This window comes from Manis javanica, chromosome 7 (genome assembly GCF_040802235.1).
Source record: "Manis javanica isolate MJ-LG chromosome 7, MJ_LKY, whole genome shotgun sequence".
Lineage (NCBI taxonomy): Eukaryota > Metazoa > Chordata > Mammalia > Pholidota > Manidae > Manis > Manis javanica.
In genome coordinates this window covers 92719116-92738545 of record NC_133162.1, presented here as the reverse complement: position 1 = coordinate 92738545, position 19430 = coordinate 92719116, and positions in this window count along the sequence as shown.

Here is a 19430-nt window from a genome sequence, read left to right as displayed (position 1 = left end):
CAAGCGCATTCACAGAGGACACGCCGCACACCTAGGTTTTTGCCATCCCGCTCTGCGTGAGGGAGCAGAAAGCAACCGAAAGGCTTAGGTCGTGAAGTTAGAGCTTGTGTACCCCGGAGAAGTTTCCGTTGCAGGTCTAAGTTCACCTTCACTAGCCCTAAAGAGCAGCGTACCTGACAGAGGCTCCCGGTGCTGCCTGCTTCAGGCCCTTCGAGCAGAACGCCCAGCCGTCCTGCTTCCAACGCTGTGCCGAAAGCAACTCGCTCTGCTTCCTCCCCTGAGGCTGGGCTGAAGACCTCTTCACACTCTCCCTGTGTCGGGGAGTACAAGTATATATAAGCAGCTCACCTTGCCACAGCAGTGTGTAGCTGTCAATCTGGATTTGTCTGAGCAGCAAGTCACTGGGGCTGAAACAGCCTCGGAGCCTCCTCTGCAGGACCGCACCTCCGAGGCTATAGGGCCCAACCGCAGCAAGCCTGCGGAGAGGCTTCACACACACCTCTTGCCGGCCGTGTTGCTTGGGGCCTGAAGGCCAGTGCGTGCACCTGGTTCTCAGAGCTTGGGCTCTGAATCACGGGAGGCCGACTTATATAGGGCACCACCGCCCCGACCCACGCTCCGCACAGCCCCACATCCACGGTCTACCTGCACCTCTCGGAGGCAGCCGGGCAGGAGCAGAGATAAAGCGCCTTTTCGCACTGCCACGCGGAATTCATGGTATGCAAGCGTTTCTCTCGTCAGCCAGGCAGCCTCACCGAGGCCTTACGGCTCAGTGGCTACACAAGCGAGCAGCTGACGCTCAGCAGGAGGGAGCCGTACACTGCAGACTTCATTCGAGGCGCTTAGAGGGCAGACGCACAGCACAGCACAGGCACGGAAAACACTAGGCAAGCTCAGTCTCCGCATCCACTCCGACACCTTGAATGATTCCTGTAATGAGGCGTCCTGCACTGCTCTCTTTCTCCCACGTTACCTGAATCCAGTGTCGACTTGCCTCTGCTCTCTCATTTCACAGCATCTTCTTCTACACCTTCCCGTGTGCCTAGTGCCAAATTCGTCCTAGTCGAAGTCTGCCAGGTAGAGGGCGAACAGAGAGGACAGCCTTCTACTGGAATGTTTACTTAGATCTCCGTATCACAGAGGAGGAGTTTGCACGCAAGGGGTAGCAGCGTGGTCCTCTCTCAACGAGGGTCTCCTCAGTGACCAATGGAATGCATCCCAAGCAGTGTCTGGCGTAAGGCCCTCCCGCAGCAGTTCCTGAGTCTTGACTGCAAAGGCATATTCAGGGCACTTCGATTACTCACCGGGACGAGGCACCTCCGTGCGTCCTCTTCCATCACCCTCAGTATACGATGCCCTCCCGCAGGACTACAAACCTATGGAGAAAACAAGCCCAGCACGAGAGGCTTTCTTCAGTGTGCCTGAATGCGCAAGTCTCAGGACTGCCCGTAAGTATTTAGCCTGAGAATTCCAGCAAAGCTTGGGTTTCTCCCCGCACATCGCAGAGGTATGCTGCCCATGGTTAGTTCAGGTGGACAGACCTCCGGCCCCGAGCAGAGCTCTGTGCTCATGAACGGATGACCAGCTTGTAAGGAGCCCCGAAAGCATCTGCCCCCACATACAGCTGCACGTCCTATTCACCGCGCACGCATCTCTTGGACGTCAAGCGCATTCACAGAGGACACCCCGCACACCTAGGTTTTTGCCATCCCGCTCTGCGTGAGGGAGCAGAAAGCAACCGAAAGGCTTAGGTCGTGAAGTTAGAGCTTGTGTACCGCGGAGCAGTTTCCGTTGCAGGTCTGAGTTCACCTTCACTAGCCCTAAAGAGCAGCGTACCTGACAGAGGCTCCCGGTGCTGCCTGCTTCAGGCCCGTCGAGCAGAACGCCCAGCCGTCCTGCTTCCAACGCTGTGCCAAAAGCAACTCGCTCTGCTTCCTCCCCTGAGGCTGGGCGGATGACCTCTTCACAGTATCCCTGTGTCCGGGAGTACAAGTATATATAAGAAGCTCACCTTGCCACAGCAGTGTTTAGCTGTCAATCTGGATTAGTCTGAGCAGAAAGTCACTGGGACTGAGACAGCCTCGGAGACTCCTCTGCAGGACCGCACCTCCGAGGCTTTAGGGCCCAACCGCAACAAGCCTGCGGAGACGCTTCACACACACCTCTTGCCGGCCGTGTTGCTTGGAGCCTGAAGGCCAGTGCGTTCACCTGGTTCTCAGAGCTTGGGCTCTGAGGCACGGGAGGCCCACTTATATAGGGCACCACCGCCCCGCCCCACGCTCCGCCCCGCCCCACATCCACGGACTACCTGCACCTCTCGGAGGCAGCCGGGCAGGAGCAGAGAGAAAGCGCCGTTTCACACTGCCATGCGGAATTCATGGTATGCAAGCGTTTCTCTCGTCAGCCAGGCTGCCTCACCGAGGCCTTACGGCTCAGTGGCTACACAAGCGAGCAGCTGACGCTCAGCAGGAGGGAGCCGTACACTGCAGACTTCATTCGAGGCGCTTAGAGGGCAGACGCACAGCACAGGCACGGAAAACACTTGGCAAGCACAGTCTCTGCAGCCACTCCAACACCTTGAATGATTTCTGTAATGAGGCGTCCTGCACTGCTCTCTTTCTCCCACGTTACCTGAATCCAGTGCCGACTTGCCTCTGCTGCTCTCATTTCACAGCATCTTCTCCACCTTCCCGTGTGCCTAGTGCCAAATTCGTCCGAGTCGAAGTCTGCCAGGTAGAGGGCGAACAGAGAGGACAGCCTTCTACTGGAATGTTTACTTAGATTTCCGTATCACAGAGGAGGAGGTTGCACGCAAGGGGTAGCAGCGTGGTCTTCTCTCAACGAGGGTCTCCTCAGTGACGTGTGGAATGCGTCCCGAGCAGTGTCTGGCGGAAGGCCCTCCCGCAGCAGTTCCTGACACTTGACTACAAAGACATCTTCAGGGCACTTCGAATACTCACCGGGACGAGGCAGCTCCGTGCTTCCTCTACCATCACGGTCAGTATACGATGCCCTCTCGCAGGACTACAAACCTATGGAGAAAACAAGCCCAGCACGAGAGGCTTTCTTCAGGGTGCTTGAATGCGCAAGTCTCAGGACTGCCAGTAAGCATTTAGCCTGAGAAACCCAGCAAAGGGTCGGTTTCTCCCCGCAGATCGCAGAGGTATGCTGCCCATGGTTAGTTCAGGTGGACAGACCTCCGGCCCCGAGCAGAGCTCTGTGCTCATGAACGGATGACCAGCTTGTAAGGAGCCCCGAAAGCAACTGCCCCCACATACAGCTCACGTCCTATTCACGGCGCACGCATCTCTTGGACGTCAAGCGCATTCACAGAGGACACACCGCACACCTAGGTTTTTGCCATCCCGCTCTGCGTGAGGGAGCAGAAAGCAACCGAAAGGCTTAGGTCGTGAAGTTAGAGCTTGTGTACCCCGGAGAAGTTTCCGTTGCAGGTCTAAGTTCACCTTCACTAGCCCTAAAGAGCAGCGTACCTGACAGAGGCTCCCGGTGCTGCCTGCTTCAGGCCCTTCGAGCAGAACGCCCAGCCGTCCTGCTTCCAACGCTGTGCCGAAAGCAACTCGCTCTGCTTCCTCCCCTGAGGCTGGGCTGAAGACCTCTTCACACTCTCCCTGTGTCGGGGAGTACAAGTATATATAAGCAGCTCACCTTGCCACAGCAGTGTGTAGCTGTCAATCTGGATTTGTCTGAGCAGCAAGTCACTGGGGCTGAAACAGCCTCGGAGCCTCCTCTGCAGGACCGCACCTCCGAGGCTATAGGGCCCAACCGCAGCAAGCCTGCGGAGAGGCTTCACACACACCTCTTGCCGGCCGTGTTGCTTGGGGCCTGAAGGCCAGTGCGTGCACCTGGTTCTCAGAGCTTGGGCTCTGAATCACGGGAGGCCGACTTATATAGGGCACCACCGCCCCGACCCACGCTCCGCACAGCCCCACATCCACGGTCTACCTGCACCTCTCGGAGGCAGCCGGGCAGGAGCAGAGATAAAGCGCCTTTTCGCACTGCCACGCGGAATTCATGGTATGCAAGCGTTTCTCTCGTCAGCCAGGCAGCCTCACCGAGGCCTTACGGCTCAGTGGCTACACAAGCGAGCAGCTGACGCTCAGCAGGAGGGAGCCGTACACTGCAGACTTCATTCGAGGCGCTTAGAGGGCAGACGCACAGCACAGCACAGGCACGGAAAACACTAGGCAAGCTCAGTCTCCGCATCCACTCCGACACCTTGAATGATTCCTGTAATGAGGCGTCCTGCACTGCTCTCTTTCTCCCACGTTACCTGAATCCAGTGTCGACTTGCCTCTGCTCTCTCATTTCACAGCATCTTCTTCTACACCTTCCCGTGTGCCTAGTGCCAAATTCGTCCTAGTCGAAGTCTGCCAGGTAGAGGGCGAACAGAGAGGACAGCCTTCTACTGGAATGTTTACTTAGAGCTCCGTATCACAGAGGAGGAGTTTGCACGCAAGGGGTAGCAGCGTGGTCCTCTCTCAACGAGGGTCTCCTCAGTGACCAATGGAATGCATCCCAAGCAGTGTCTGGCGTAAGGCCCTCCCGCAGCAGTTCCTGAGTCTTGACTGCAAAGGCATATTCAGGGCACTTCGATTACTCACCGGGACGAGGCACCTCCGTGCGTCCTCTTCCATCACCCTCAGTATACGATGCCCTCCCGCAGGACTACAAACCTATGGAGAAAACAAGCCCAGCACGAGAGGCTTTCTTCAGTGTGCCTGAATGCGCAAGTCTCAGGACTGCCCGTAAGTATTTAGCCTGAGAATTCCAGCAAAGCTTGGGTTTCTCCCCGCACATCGCAGAGGTATGCTGCCCATGGTTAGTTCAGGTGGACAGACCTCCGGCCCCGAGCAGAGCTCTGTGCTCATGAACGGATGACCAGCTTGTAAGGAGCCCCGAAAGCATCTGCCCCCACATACAGCTGCACGTCCTATTCACCGCGCACGCATCTCTTGGACGTCAAGCGCATTCACAGAGGACACCCCGCACACCTAGGTTTTTGCCATCCCGCTCTGCGTGAGGGAGCAGAAAGCAACCGAAAGGCTTAGGTCGTGAAGTTAGAGCTTGTGTACCGCGGAGCAGTTTCCGTTGCAGGTCTGAGTTCACCTTCACTAGCCCTAAAGAGCAGCGTACCTGACAGAGGCTCCCGGTGCTGCCTGCTTCAGGCCCGTCGAGCAGAACGCCCAGCCGTCCTGCTTCCAACGCTGTGCCAAAAGCAACTCGCTCTGCTTCCTCCCCTGAGGCTGGGCGGATGACCTCTTCACAGTATCCCTGTGTCCGGGAGTACAAGTATATATAAGAAGCTCACCTTGCCACAGCAGTGTTTAGCTGTCAATCTGGATTAGTCTGAGCAGAAAGTCACTGGGACTGAGACAGCCTCGGAGACTCCTCTGCAGGACCGCACCTCCGAGGCTTTAGGGCCCAACCGCAACAAGCCTGCGGAGACGCTTCACACACACCTCTTGCCGGCCGTGTTGCTTGGAGCCTGAAGGCCAGTGCGTTCACCTGGTTCTCAGAGCTTGGGCTCTGAGGCACGGGAGGCCCACTTATATAGGGCACCACCGCCCCGCCCCACGCTCCGCCCCGCCCCACATCCACGGACTACCTGCACCTCTCGGAGGCAGCCGGGCAGGAGCAGAGAGAAAGCGCCGTTTCACACTGCCATGCGGAATTCATGGTATGCAAGCGTTTCTCTCGTCAGCCAGGCTGCCTCACCGAGGCCTTACGGCTCAGTGGCTACACAAGCGAGCAGCTGACGCTCAGCAGGAGGGAGCCGTACACTGCAGACTTCATTCGAGGCGCTTAGAGGGCAGACGCACAGCACAGGCACGGAAAACACTTGGCAAGCACAGTCTCTGCAGCCACTCCAACACCTTGAATGATTTCTGTAATGAGGCGTCCTGCACTGCTCTCTTTCTCCCACGTTACCTGAATCCAGTGCCGACTTGCCTCTGCTGCTCTCATTTCACAGCATCTTCTCCACCTTCCCGTGTGCCTAGTGCCAAATTCGTCCGAGTCGAAGTCTGCCAGGTAGAGGGCGAACAGAGAGGACAGCCTTCTACTGGAATGTTTACTTAGATTTCCGTATCACAGAGGAGGAGGTTGCACGCAAGGGGTAGCAGCGTGGTCTTCTCTCAACGAGGGTCTCCTCAGTGACCTGTGGAATGCGTCCCAAGCAGTGTCTGGCGTAAGGCCCTCCCGCAGCAGTTCCTGACACTTGACTACAAAGACATCTTCAGGGCACTTCGAATACTCACCGGGACGAGGCAGCTCCGTGCTTCCTCTACCATCACGGTCAGTATACGATGCCCTCTCGCAGGACTACAAACCTATGGAGAAAACAAGCCCAGCACGAGAGGCTTTCTTCAGGGTGCTTGAATGCGCAAGTCTCAGGACTGCCAGTAAGCATTTAGCCTGAGAAACCCAGCAAAGGGTCGGTTTCTCCACGCAGATCGCAGAGGTATGCTGCCCATGGTTAGTTCAGGTGGACAGACCTCCGGCCCCGAGCAGAGCTCTGTGCTCATGAACGGATGACCAGCTTGTAAGGAGCCCCGAAAGCAACTGCCCCCACATACAGCTCACGTCCTATTCACGGCGCACGCATCTCTTGGACGTCAAGCGCATTCACAGAGGACACGCCGCACACCTAGGTTTTTGCCATCCCGCTCTGCGTGAGGGAGCAGAAAGCAACCGAAAGGCTTAGGTCGTGAAGTTAGAGCTTGTGTACCCCGGAGAAGTTTCCGTTGCAGGTCTAAGTTCACCTTCACTAGCCCTAAAGAGCAGCGTACCTGACAGAGGCTCCCGGTGCTGCCTGCTACAGGCCCTTCGAGCAGAACGCCCAGCCGTCCTGCTTCCAACGCTGTGCCGAAAGCAACTCGCTCTGCTTCCTCCCCTGAGGCTGGGCTGAAGACCTCTTCACACTCTCCCTGTGTCGGGGAGTACAAGTATATATAAGCAGCTCACCTTGCCACAGCAGTGTGTAGCTGTCAATCTGGATTTGTCTGAGCAGCAAGTCACTGGGGCTGAAACAGCCTCGGAGCCTCCTCTGCAGGACCGCACCTCCGAGGCTATAGGGCCCAACCGCAGCAAGCCTGCGGAGAGGCTTCACACACACCTCTTGCCGGCCGTGGTGCTTGGGGCCTGAAGGCCAGTGCGTGCACCTGGTTCTCAGAGCTTGGGCTCTGAACCACGGGAGGCCGACTTATATAGGGCACCACCGCCCCGACCCACGCTCCGCACAGCCCCACATCCACGGTCTACCTGCACCTCTCGGAGGCAGCCGGGCAGGAGCAGAGATAAAGCGCCTTTTCGCACTGCCACACGGAATTCATGGTATGCAAGCGTTTCTCTCGTCAGCCAGGCAGCCTCACCGAGGCCTTACGGCTCAGTGGCTACACAAGCGAGCAGCTGACGCTCAGCAGGAGGGAGCCGTACACTGCAGACTTCATTCGAGGCGCTTAGAGGGCAGACGCACAGCACAGCACAGGCACGGAAAACACTAGGCAAGCTCAGTCTCCGCATCCACTCCGACACCTTGAATGATTCCTGTAATGAGGCGTCCTGCACTGCTCTCTTTCTCCCACGTTACCTGAATCCAGTGCCGACTTGCCTCTGCTGCTCTCATTTCACAGCATCTTCTCCACACCTTCCCGTGTGCCTAGTGCCAAATTCGTCCGAGTCGAAGTCTGCCAGGTAGAGGGCGAACAGAGAGGACAGCCTTCTACTGGAATGTTTACTTAGATTTCCGTATCACAGAGGAGGAGGTTGCACGCAAGGGGTAGCAGCGTGGTCTTCTCTCAACGAGGGTCTCCTCAGTGACCTGTGGAATGCGTCCCAAGCAGTGTCTGGCGTAAGGCCCTCCCGCAGCAGTTCCTGACACTTGACTACAAAGACATCTTCAGGGCACTTCGAATACTCACCGGGACGAGGCAGCTCCGTGCTTCCTCTACCATCACGGTCAGTATACGATGCCCTCTCGCAGGACTACAAACCTATGGAGAAAACAAGCCCAGCACGAGAGGCTTTCTTCAGGGTGCTTGAATGCGCAAGTCTCAGGACTGCCAGTAAGCATTTAGCCTGAGAAACCCAGCAAAGGGTCGGTTTCTCCCCGCAGATCGCAGAGGTATGCTGCCCATGGTTAGTTCAGGTGGACAGACCTCCGGCCCCGAGCAGAGCTCTGTGCTCATGAACGGATGACCAGCTTGTAAGGAGCCCCGAAAGCAACTGCCCCCACATACAGCTCACGTCCTATTCACGGCGCACACATCTCTTGGACGTCAAGCGCATTCACAGAGGACACGCCGCACACCTAGGTTTTTGCCTTCCCGCTCTGCGTGAGGGAGCAGAAAGCAACCGAAAGGCTTAGGTCGTGAAGTTAGAGCTTGTGTACCCCGGAGAAGTTTCCGTTGCAGGTCTAAGTTCACCTTCACTAGCCCTAAAGAGCAGCGTACCTGACAGAGGCTCCCGGTGCTGCCTGCTTCAGGCCCTTCGAGCAGAACGCCCAGCCGTCCTGCTTCCAACGCTGTGCCGAAAGCAACTCGCTCTGCTTCCTCCCCTGAGGCTGGGCTGAAGACCTCTTCACACTCTCCCTGTGTCGGGGAGTACAAGTATATATAAGCAGCTCACCTTGCCCCAGCAGTGTGTAGCTGTCAATCTGGATTTGTCTGAGCAGCAAGTCACTGGGGCTGAAACAGCCTCGGAGCCTCCTCTGCAGGACCGCACCTCCGAGGCTATAGGGCCCAACCGCAGCAAGCCTGCGGAGAGGCTTCACACACACCTCTTGCCGGCCGTGTTGCTTGGGGCCTGAAGGCCAGTGCGTGCACCTGGTTCTCAGAGCTTGGGCTCTGAATCACGGGAGGCCGACTTATATAGGGCACCACCGCCCCGACCCACGCTCCGCACAGCCCCACATCCACGGTCTACCTGCACCTCTCGGAGGCAGCCGGGCAGGAGCAGAGATAAAGCGCCTTTTCGCACTGCCACGCGGAATTCATGGTATGCAAGCGTTTCTCTCGTCAGCCAGGCAGCCTCACCGAGGCCTTACGGCTCAGTGGCTACACAAGCGAGCAGCTGACGCTCAGCAGGAGGGAGCCGTACACTGCAGACTTCATTCGAGGCGCTTAGAGGGCAGACGCACAGCACAGCACAGGCACGGAAAACACTAGGCAAGCTCAGTCTGCGCATCCACTCCGACACCTTGAATGATTCCTGTAATGAGGCGTCCTGCACTGCTCTCTTTCTCCCACGTTACCTGAATCCAGTGTCGACTTGCCTCTGCTCTCTCATTTCACAGCATCTTCTTCTACACCTTCCCGTGTGCCTAGTGCCAAATTCGTCCTAGTCGAAGTCTGCCAGGTAGAGGGCGAACAGAGAGGACAGCCTTCTACTGGAATGTTTACTTAGATCTCCGTATCACAGAGGAGGAGTTTGCACGCAAGGGGTAGCAGCGTGGTCCTCTCTCAACGAGGGTCTCCTCAGTGACCAATGGAATGCATCCCAAGCAGTGTCTGGCGTAAGGCCCTCCCGCAGCAGTTCCTGAGTCTTGACTGCAAAGGCATATTCAGGGCACTTCGATTACTCACCGGGACGAGGCACCTCCGTGCGTCCTCTTCCATCACCCTCAGTATACGATGCCCTCCCGCAGGACTACAAACCTATGGAGAAAACAAGCCCAGCACGAGAGGCTTTCTTCAGTGTGCCTGAATGCGCAAGTCTCAGGACTGCCCGTAAGTATTTAGCCTGAGAATTCCAGCAAAGCTTGGGTTTCTCCCCGCACATCGCAGAGGTATGCTGCCCATGGTTAGTTCAGGTGGACAGACCTCCGGCCCCGAGCAGAGCTCTGTGCTCATGAACGGATGATCAGCTTGTAAGGAGCCCCGAAAGCATCTGCCCCCACATACAGCTGCACGTCCTATTCACCGCGCACGCATCTCTTGGACGTCAAGCGCATTCACAGAGGACACCCCGCACACCTAGGTTTTTGCCATCCCGCTCTGCGTGAGGGAGCAGAAAGCAACCGAAAGGCTTAGGTCGTGAAGTTAGAGCTTGTGTACCGCGGAGCAGTTTCCGTTGCAGGTCTGAGTTCACCTTCACTAGCCCTAAAGAGCAGCGTACCTGACAGAGGCTCCCGGTGCTGCCTGCTTCAGGCCCGTCGAGCAGAACGCCCAGCCGTCCTGCTTCCAACGCTGTGCCAAAAGCAACTCGCTCTGCTTCCTCCCCTGAGGCTGGGCGGATGACCTCTTCACAGTATCCCTGTGTCCGGGAGTACAAGTATATATAAGAAGCTCACCTTGCCACAGCAGTGTTTAGCTGTCAATCTGGATTAGTCTGAGCAGAAAGTCACTGGGACTGAGACAGCCTCGGAGACTCCTCTGCAGGACCGCACCTCCGAGGCTTTAGGGCCCAACCGCAACAAGCCTGCGGAGACGCTTCACACACACCTCTTGCCGGCCGTGTTGCTTGGAGCCTGAAGGCCAGTGCGTTCACCTGGTTCTCAGAGCTTGGGCTCTGAGGCACGGGAGGCCCACTTATATAGGGCACCACCGCCCCGCCCCACGCTCCGCCCCGCCCCACATCCACGGACTACCTGCACCTCTCGGAGGCAGCCGGGCAGGAGCAGAGAGAAAGCGCCGTTTCACACTGCCATGCGGAATTCATGGTATGCAAGCGTTTCTCTCGTCAGCCAGGCTGCCTCACCGAGGCCTTACGGCTCAGTGGCTACACAAGCGAGCAGCTGACGCTCAGCAGGAGGGAGCCGTACACTGCAGACTTCATTCGAGGCGCTTAGAGGGCAGACGCACAGCACAGGCACGGAAAACACTTGGCAAGCACAGTCTCTGCAGCCACTCCAACACCTTGAATGATTTCTGTAATGAGGCGTCCTGCACTGCTCTCTTTCTCCCACGTTACCTGAATCCAGTGCCGACTTGCCTCTGCTGCTCTCATTTCACAGCATCTTCTCCACCTTCCCGTGTGCCTAGTGCCAAATTCGTCCGAGTCGAAGTCTGCCAGGTAGAGGGCGAACAGAGAGGACAGCCTTCTACTGGAATGTTTACTTAGATTTCCGTATCACAGAGGAGGAGGTTGCACGCAAGGGGTAGCAGCGTGGTCTTCTCTCAACGAGGGTCTCCTCAGTGACCTGTGGAATGCGTCCCAAGCAGTGTCTGGCGTAAGGCCCTCCCGCAGCAGTTCCTGACACTTGACTACAAAGACATCTTCAGGGCACTTCGAATACTCACCGGGACGAGGCAGCTCCGTGCTTCCTCTACCATCACGGTCAGTATACGATGCCCTCTCGCAGGACTACAAACCTATGGAGAAAACAAGCCCAGCACGAGAGGCTTTCTTCAGGGTGCTTGAATGCGCAAGTCTCAGGACTGCCAGTAAGCATTTAGCCTGAGAAACCCAGCAAAGGGTCGGTTTCTCCCCGCAGATCGCAGAGGTATGCTGCCCATGGTTAGTTCAGGTGGACAGACCTCCGGCCCCGAGCAGAGCTCTGTGCTCATGAACGGATGACCAGCTTGTAAGGAGCCCCGAAAGCAACTGCCCCCACATACAGCTCACGTCCTATTCACGGCGCACGCATCTCTTGGACGTCAAGCGCATTCACAGAGGACACGCCGCACACCTAGGTTTTTGCCATCCCGCTCTGCGTGAGGGAGCAGAAAGCAACCGAAAGGCTTAGGTCGTGAAGTTAGAGCTTGTGTACCCCGGAGAAGTTTCCGTTGCAGGTCTAAGTTCACCTTCACTAGCCCTAAAGAGCAGCGTACCTGACAGAGGCTCCCGGTGCTGCCTGCTTCAGGCCCTTCGAGCAGAACGCCCAGCCGTCCTGCTTCCAACGCTGTGCCGAAAGCAACTCGCTCTGCTTCCTCCCCTGAGGCTGGGCTGAAGACCTCTTCACACTCTCCCTGTGTCGGGGAGTACAAGTATATATAAGCAGCTCACCTTGCCACAGCAGTGTGTAGCTGTCAATCTGGATTTGTCTGAGCAGCAAGTCACTGGGGCTGAAACAGCCTCGGAGCCTCCTCTGCAGGACCGCACCTCCGAGGCTATAGGGCCCAACCGCAGCAAGCCTGCGGAGAGGCTTCACACACACCTCTTGCCGGCCGTGTTGCTTGGGGCCTGAAGGCCAGTGCGTGCACCTGGTTCTCAGAGCTTGGGCTCTGAATCACGGGAGGCCGACTTATATAGGGCACCACCGCCCCAACCCACGCTCCGCACAGCCCCACATCCACGGTCTACCTGCACCTCTCGGAGGCAGCCGGGCAGGAGCAGAGATAAAGCGCCTTTTCGCACTGCCACGCGGAATTCATGGTATGCAAGCGTTTCTCTCGTCAGCCAGGCAGCCTCACCGAGGCCTTACGGCTCAGTGGCTACACAAGCGAGCAGCTGACGCTCAGCAGGAGGGAGCCGTACACTGCAGACTTCATTCGAGGCGCTTAGAGGGCAGACGCACAGCACAGCACAGGCACGGAAAACACTAGGCAAGCTCAGTCTCCGCATCCACTCCAACACCTTGAATGATTCCTGTAATGAGGCGTCCTGCACTGCTCTCTTTCTCCCACGTTACCTGAATCCAGTGTCGACTTGCCTCTGCTCTCTCATTTCACAGCATCTTCTTCTACACCTTCCCGTGTGCCTAGTGCCAAATTCGTCCTAGTCGAAGTCTGCCAGGTAGAGGGCGAACAGAGAGGACAGCCTTCTACTGGAATGTTTACTTAGATCTCCGTATCACAGAGGAGGAGTTTGCACGCAAGGGGTAGCAGCGTGGTCCTCTCTCAACGAGGGTCTCCTCAGTGACCAATGGAATGCATCCCAAGCAGTGTCTGGCGTAAGGCCCTCCCGCAGCAGTTCCTGAGTCTTGACTGCAAAGGCATATTCAGGGCACTTCGATTACTCACCGGGACGAGGCACCTCCGTGCGTCCTCTTCCATCACCCTCAGTATACGATGCCCTCCCGCAGGACTACAAACCTATGGAGAAAACAAGCCCAGCACGAGAGGCTTTCTTCAGTGTGCCTGAATGCGCAAGTCTCAGGACTGCCCGTAAGTATTTAGCCTGAGAATTCCAGCAAAGCTTGGGTTTCTCCCCGCACATCGCAGAGGTATGCTGCCCATGGTTAGTTCAGGTGCACAGACCTCCGGCCCCGAGCAGAGCTCTGTGCTCATGAACGGATGATCAGCTTGTAAGGAGCCCCGAAAGCATCTGCCCCCACATACAGCTGCACGTCCTATTCACCGCGCACGCATCTCTTGGACGTCAAGCGCATTCACAGAGGACACCCCGCACACCTAGGTTTTTGCCATCCCGCTCTGCGTGAGGGAGCAGAAAGCAACCGAAAGGCTTAGGTCGTGAAGTTAGAGCTTGTGTAGCGCGGAGCAATTTCCGTTCCAGCTCTGAGTTCACCTTCACTAGCCCTAAAGAGCAGCGTACCTGACAGAGGCTCCCGGTGCTGCCTGCTTCAGGCCCGTCGAGCAGAACGCCCAGCCGTCCTGCTTCCAACGCTGTGCCAAAAGCAACTCGCTCTGCTTCCTCCCCTGAGGCTGGGCGGATGACCTCTTCACAGTATCCCTGTGTCCGGGAGTACAAGTATATATAAGAAGCTCACCTTGCCACAGCAGTGTTTAGCTGTCAATCTGGATTAGTCTGAGCAGAAAGTCACTGGGACTGAGACAGCCTCGGAGACTCCTCTGCAGGACCGCACCTCCGAGGCTTTAGGGCCCAACCGCAACAAGCCTGCGGAGACGCTTCACACACACCTCTTGCCGGCCGTGTTGCTTGGAGCCTGAAGGCCAGTGCGTTCACCTGGTTCTCAGAGCTTGGGCTCTGAGGCACGGGAGGCCCACTTATATAGGGCACCACCGCCCCGCCCCACGCTCCGCCCCGCCCCACATCCACGGACTACCTGCACCTCTCGGAGGCAGCCGGGCAGGAGCAGAGAGAAAGTGCCGTTTCACACTGCCATGCGGAATTCATGGTATGCAAGCGTTTCTCTCGTCAGCCAGCCTCCCTCACCGAGGCCTTACGGCTCAGTGGCTACACAAGCGAGCAGCTGACGCTCAGCAGGAGGGAGCCGTACACTGCAGACTTCATTCGAGGCGCTTAGAGGGCAGACGCACAGCACAGGCACGGAAAACACTTGGCAAGCACAGTCTCTGCAGCCACTCCAACACCTTGAATGATTTCTGTAATGAGGCGTCCTGCACTGCTCTCTTTCTCCCACGTTACCTGAATCCAGTGCCGACTTGCCTCTGCTGCTCTCATTTCACAGCATCTTCTCCACCTTCCCGTGTGCCTAGTGCCAAATTCGTCCGAGTCGAAGTCTGCCAGGTAGAGGGCGAACAGAGAGGACAGCCTTCTACTGGAATGTTTACTTAGATTTCCGTATCACAGAGGAGGAGGTTGCACGCAAGGGGTAGCAGCGTGGTCTTCTCTCAACGAGGGTCTCCTCAGTGACCTGTGGAATGCGTCCCAAGCAGTGTCTGGCGTAAGGCCCTCCCGCAGCAGTTCCTGACACTTGACTACAAAGACATCTTCAGGGCACTTCGAATACTCACCGGGACGAGGCAGCTCCGTGCTTCCTCTACCATCACGGTCAGTATACGATGCCCTCTCGCAGGACTACAAACCTATGGAGAAAACAAGCCCAGCACGAGAGGCTTTCTTCAGGGTGCTTGAATGCGCAAGTCTCAGGACTGCCAGTAAGCATTTAGCCTGAGAAACCCAGCAAAGGGTCGGTTTCTCCCCGCAGATCGCAGAGGTATGCTGCCCATGGTTAGTTCAGGTGGACAGACCTCCGGCCCCGAGCAGAGCTCTGTGCTCATGAACGGATGACCAGCTTGTAAGGAGCCCCGAAAGCAACTGCCCCCACATACAGCTCACGTCCTATTCACGGCGCACGCATCTCTTGGACGTCAAGCGCATTCACAGAGGACACGCCGCACACCTAGGTTTTTGCCATCCCGCTCTGCGTGAGGGAGCAGAAAGCAACCGAAAGGCTTAGGTCGTGAAGTTAGAGCTTGTGTACCCCGGAGAAGTTTCCGTTGCAGGTCTAAGTTCACCTTCACTAGCCCTAAAGAGCAGCGTACCTGACAGAGGCTCCCGGTGCTGCCTGCTTCAGGCCCTTCGAGCAGAACGCCCAGCCGTCCTGCTTCCAACGCTGTGCCGAAAGCAACTCGCTCTGCTTCCTCCCCTGAGGCTGGGCTGAAGACCTCTTCACACTCTCCCTGTGTCGGGGAGTACAAGTATATATAAGCAGCTCACCTTGCCACAGCAGTGTGTAGCTGTCAATCTGGATTTGTCTGAGCAGCAAGTCACTGGGGCTGAAACAGCCTCGGAGCCTCCTCTGCAGGACCGCACCTCCGAGGCTATAGGGCCCAACCGCAGCAAGCCTGCGGAGAGGCTTCACACACACCTCTTGCCGGCCGTGTTGCTTGGGGCCTGAAGGCCAGTGCGTGCACCTGGTTCTCAGAGCTTGGGCTCTGAATCACGGGAGGCCGACTTATATAGGGCACCACCGCCCCGACCCACGCTCCGCACAGCCCCACATCCACGGTCTACCTGCACCTCTCGGAGGCAGCCGGGCAGGAGCAGAGATAAAGCGCCTTTTCGCACTGCCACGCGGAATTCATGGTATCCAAGCGTTTCTCTCGTCAGCCAGGCAGCCTCACCGAGGCCTTACGGCTCAGTGGCTACACAAGCAAGCAGCTGACGCTCAGCAGGAGGGAGCCGTACACTGCAGACTTCATTCGAGGCGCTTAGAGGGCAGACGCACAGCACAGCACAGGCACGGAAAACACTAGGCAAGCTCAGTCTCCGCATCCACTCCGACACCTTGAATGATTCCTGTAATGAGGCGTCCTGCACTGCTCTCTTTCTCCCACGTTACCTGAATCCAGTGTCGACTTGCCTCTGCTCTCTCATTTCACAGCATCTTCTTCTACACCTTCCCGTGTGCCTAGTGCCAAATTCGTCCTAGTCGAAGTCTGCCAGGTAGAGGGCGAACAGAGAGGACAGCCTTCTACTGGAATGTTTACTTAGATCTCCGTATCACAGAGGAGGAGTTTGCACGCAAGGGGTAGCAGCGTGGTCCTCTCTCAACGAGGGTCTCCTCAGTGACCAATGGAATGCATCCCAAGCAGTGTCTGGCGTAAGGCCCTCCCGCAGCAGTTCCTGAGTCTTGACTGCAAAGGCATATTCAGGGCACTTCGATTACTCACCGGGACGAGGCACCTCCGTGCGTCCTCTTCCATCACCCTCAGTATACGATGCCCTCCCGCAGGACTACAAACCTATGGAGAAAACAAGCCCAGCACGAGAGGCTTTCTTCAGTGTGCCTGAATGCGCAAGTCTCAGGACTGCCCGTAAGTATTTAGCCTGAGAATTCCAGCAAAGCTTGGGTTTCTCCCCGCACATCGCAGAGGTATGCTGCCCATGGTTAGTTCAGGTGGACAGACCTCCGGCCCCGAGCAGAGCTCTGTGCTCATGAACGGATGATCAGCTTGTAAGGAGCCCCGAAAGCATCTGCCCCCACATACAGCTGCACGTCCTATTCACCGCGCACGCATCTCTTGGACGTCAAGCGCATTCACAGAGGACACCCCGCACACCTAGGTTTTTGCCATCCCGCTCTGCGTGAGGGAGCAGAAAGCAACCGAAAGGCTTAGGTCGTGAAGTTAGAGCTTGTGTACCGCGGAGCAGTTTCCGTTGCAGGTCTGAGTTCACCTTCACTAGCCCTAAAGAGCAGCGTACCTGACAGAGGCTCCCGGTGCTGCCTGCTTCAGGCCCGTCGAGCAGAACGCCCAGCCGTCCTGCTTCCAACGCTGTGCCAAAAGCAACTCGCTCTGCTTCCTCCCCTGAGGCTGGGCGGATGACCTCTTCACAGTATCCCTGTGTCCGGGAGTACAAGTATATATAAGAAGCTCACCTTGCCACAGCAGTGTTTAGCTGTCAATCTGGATTAGTCTGAGCAGAAAGTCACTGGGACTGAGACAGCCTCGGAGACTCCTCTGCAGGACCGCACCTCCGAGGCTTTAGGGCCCAACCGCAACAAGCCTGCGGAGACGCTTCACACACACCTCTTGCCGGCCGTGTTGCTTGGAGCCTGAAGGCCAGTGCGTTCACCTGGTTCTCAGAGCTTGGGCTCTGAGGCACGGGAGGCCCACTTATATAGGGCACCACCGCCCCGCCCCACGCTCCGCCCCGCCCCACATCCACGGACTACCTGCACCTCTCGGAGGCAGCCGGGCAGGAGCAGAGAGAAAGCGCCGTTTCACACTGCCATGCGGAATTCATGGTATGCAAGCGTTTCTCTCGTCAGCCAGGCTGCCTCACCGAGGCCTTACGGCTCAGTGGCTACACAAGCGAGCAGCTGACGCTCAGCAGGAGGGAGCCGTACACTGCAGACTTCATTCGAGGCGCTTAGAGGGCAGACGCACAGCACAGGCACGGAAAACACTTGGCAAGCACAGTCTCTGCGGCCACTCCAACACCTTGAATGATTTCTGTAATGAGGCGTCCTGCACTGCTCTCTTTCTCCCACGTTACCTGAATCCAGTGCCGACTTGCCTCTGCTGCTCTCATTTCACAGCATCTTCTCCACCTTCCCGTGTGCCTAGTGCCAAATTCGTCCGAGTCGAAGTCTGCCAGGTAGAGGGCGAACAGAGAGGACAGCCTTCTACTGGAATGTTTACTTAGATTTCCGTATCACAGAGGAGGAGGTTGCACGCAAGGGGTAGCAGCGTGGTCTTCTCTCAACGAGGGTCTCCTCAGTGACCTGTGGAATGCGTCCCAAGCAGTGTCTGGCGTAAGGCCCTCCCGCAGCAGTTCCTGACACTTGACTACAAAGACATCTTCAGGGCACTTCGAATACTCACCGGGACGAGGCAGCTCCGTGCTTCCTCTACCATCACGGTCAGTATACGATGCCCTCTCGCAGGACTACAAACCTATGGAGAAAACAAGCCCAGCACGAGAGGCTTTCTTCAGGGTGCTTGAATGCGCAAGTCTCAGGACTGCCAGTAAGCATTTAGCCTGAGAAACCCAGCAAAGGGTCGGTTTCTCCCCGCAGATCGCAGAGGTATGCTGCCCATGGTTAGTTCAGGTGGACAGACCTCCGGCCCCGAGCAGAGCTCTGTGCTCATGAACGGATGACCAGCTTGTAAGGAGCCCCGAAAGCAACTGCCCCCACATACAGCTCACGTCCTATTCACGGCGCACGCATCTCTTGGACGTCAAGCGCATTCACAGAGGACACGCCGCACACCTAGGTTTTTGCCATCCCGCTCTGCGTGAGGGAGCAGAAAGCAACCGAAAGGCTTAGGTCGTGAAGTTAGAGCTTGTGTACCCCGGAGAAGTTTCCGTTGCAGGTCTAAGTTCACCTTCACTAGCCCTAAAGAGCAGCGTACCTGACAGAGGCTCCCGGTGCTGCCTGCTTCAGGCCCTTCGAGCAGAACGCCCAGCCGTCCTGCTTCCAACGCTGTGCCGAAAGCAACTCGCTCTGCTTCCTCCCCTGAGGCTGGGCTGAAGACCTCTTCACACTCTCCCTGTGTCGGGGAGTACAAGTATATATAAGCAGCTCACCTTGCCACAGCAGTGTGTAGCTGTCAATCTGGATTTGTCTGAGCAGCAAGTCACTGGGGCTGAAACAGCCTCGGAGCCTCCTCTGCAGGACCGCACCTCCGAGGCTATAGGGCCCAACCGCAGCAAGCCTGCGGAGAGGCTTCACACACACCTCTTGCCGGCCGTGTTGCTTGGGGCCTGAAGGCCAGTGCGTGCACCTGGTTCTCAGAGCTTGGGCTCTGAATCACGGGAGGCCGACTTATATAGGGCACCACCGCCCCGACCCACGCTCCGCACAGCCCCACATCCACGGTCTACCTGCACCTCTCGGAGGCAGCCGGGCAGGAGCAGAGATAAAGCGCCTTTTCGCACTGCCACGCGGAATTCATGGTATGCAAGCGTTTCTCTCGTCAGCCAGGCAGCCTCACCGAGGCCTTACGGCTCAGTGGCTACACAAGCGAGCAGCTGACGCTCAGCAGGAGGGAGCCGTACACTGCAGACTTCATTCGAGGCGCTTAGAGGGCAGACGCACAGCACAGCACAGGCACGGAAAACACTAGGCAAGCTCAGTCTCCGCATCCACTCCGACACCTTGAATGATTCCTGTAATGAGGCGTCCTGCACTGCTCTCTTTCTCCCACGTTACCTGAATCCAGTGTCGACTTGCCTCTGCTCTCTCATTTCACAGCATCTTCTTCTACACCTTCCCGTGTGCCTAGTGCCAAATTCGTCCTAGTCGAAGTCTGCCAGGTAGAGGGCGAACAGAGAGGACAGCCTTCTACTGGAATGTTTACTTAGATCTCCGTATCACAGAGGAGGAGTTTGCACGCAAGGGGTAGCAGCGTGGTCCT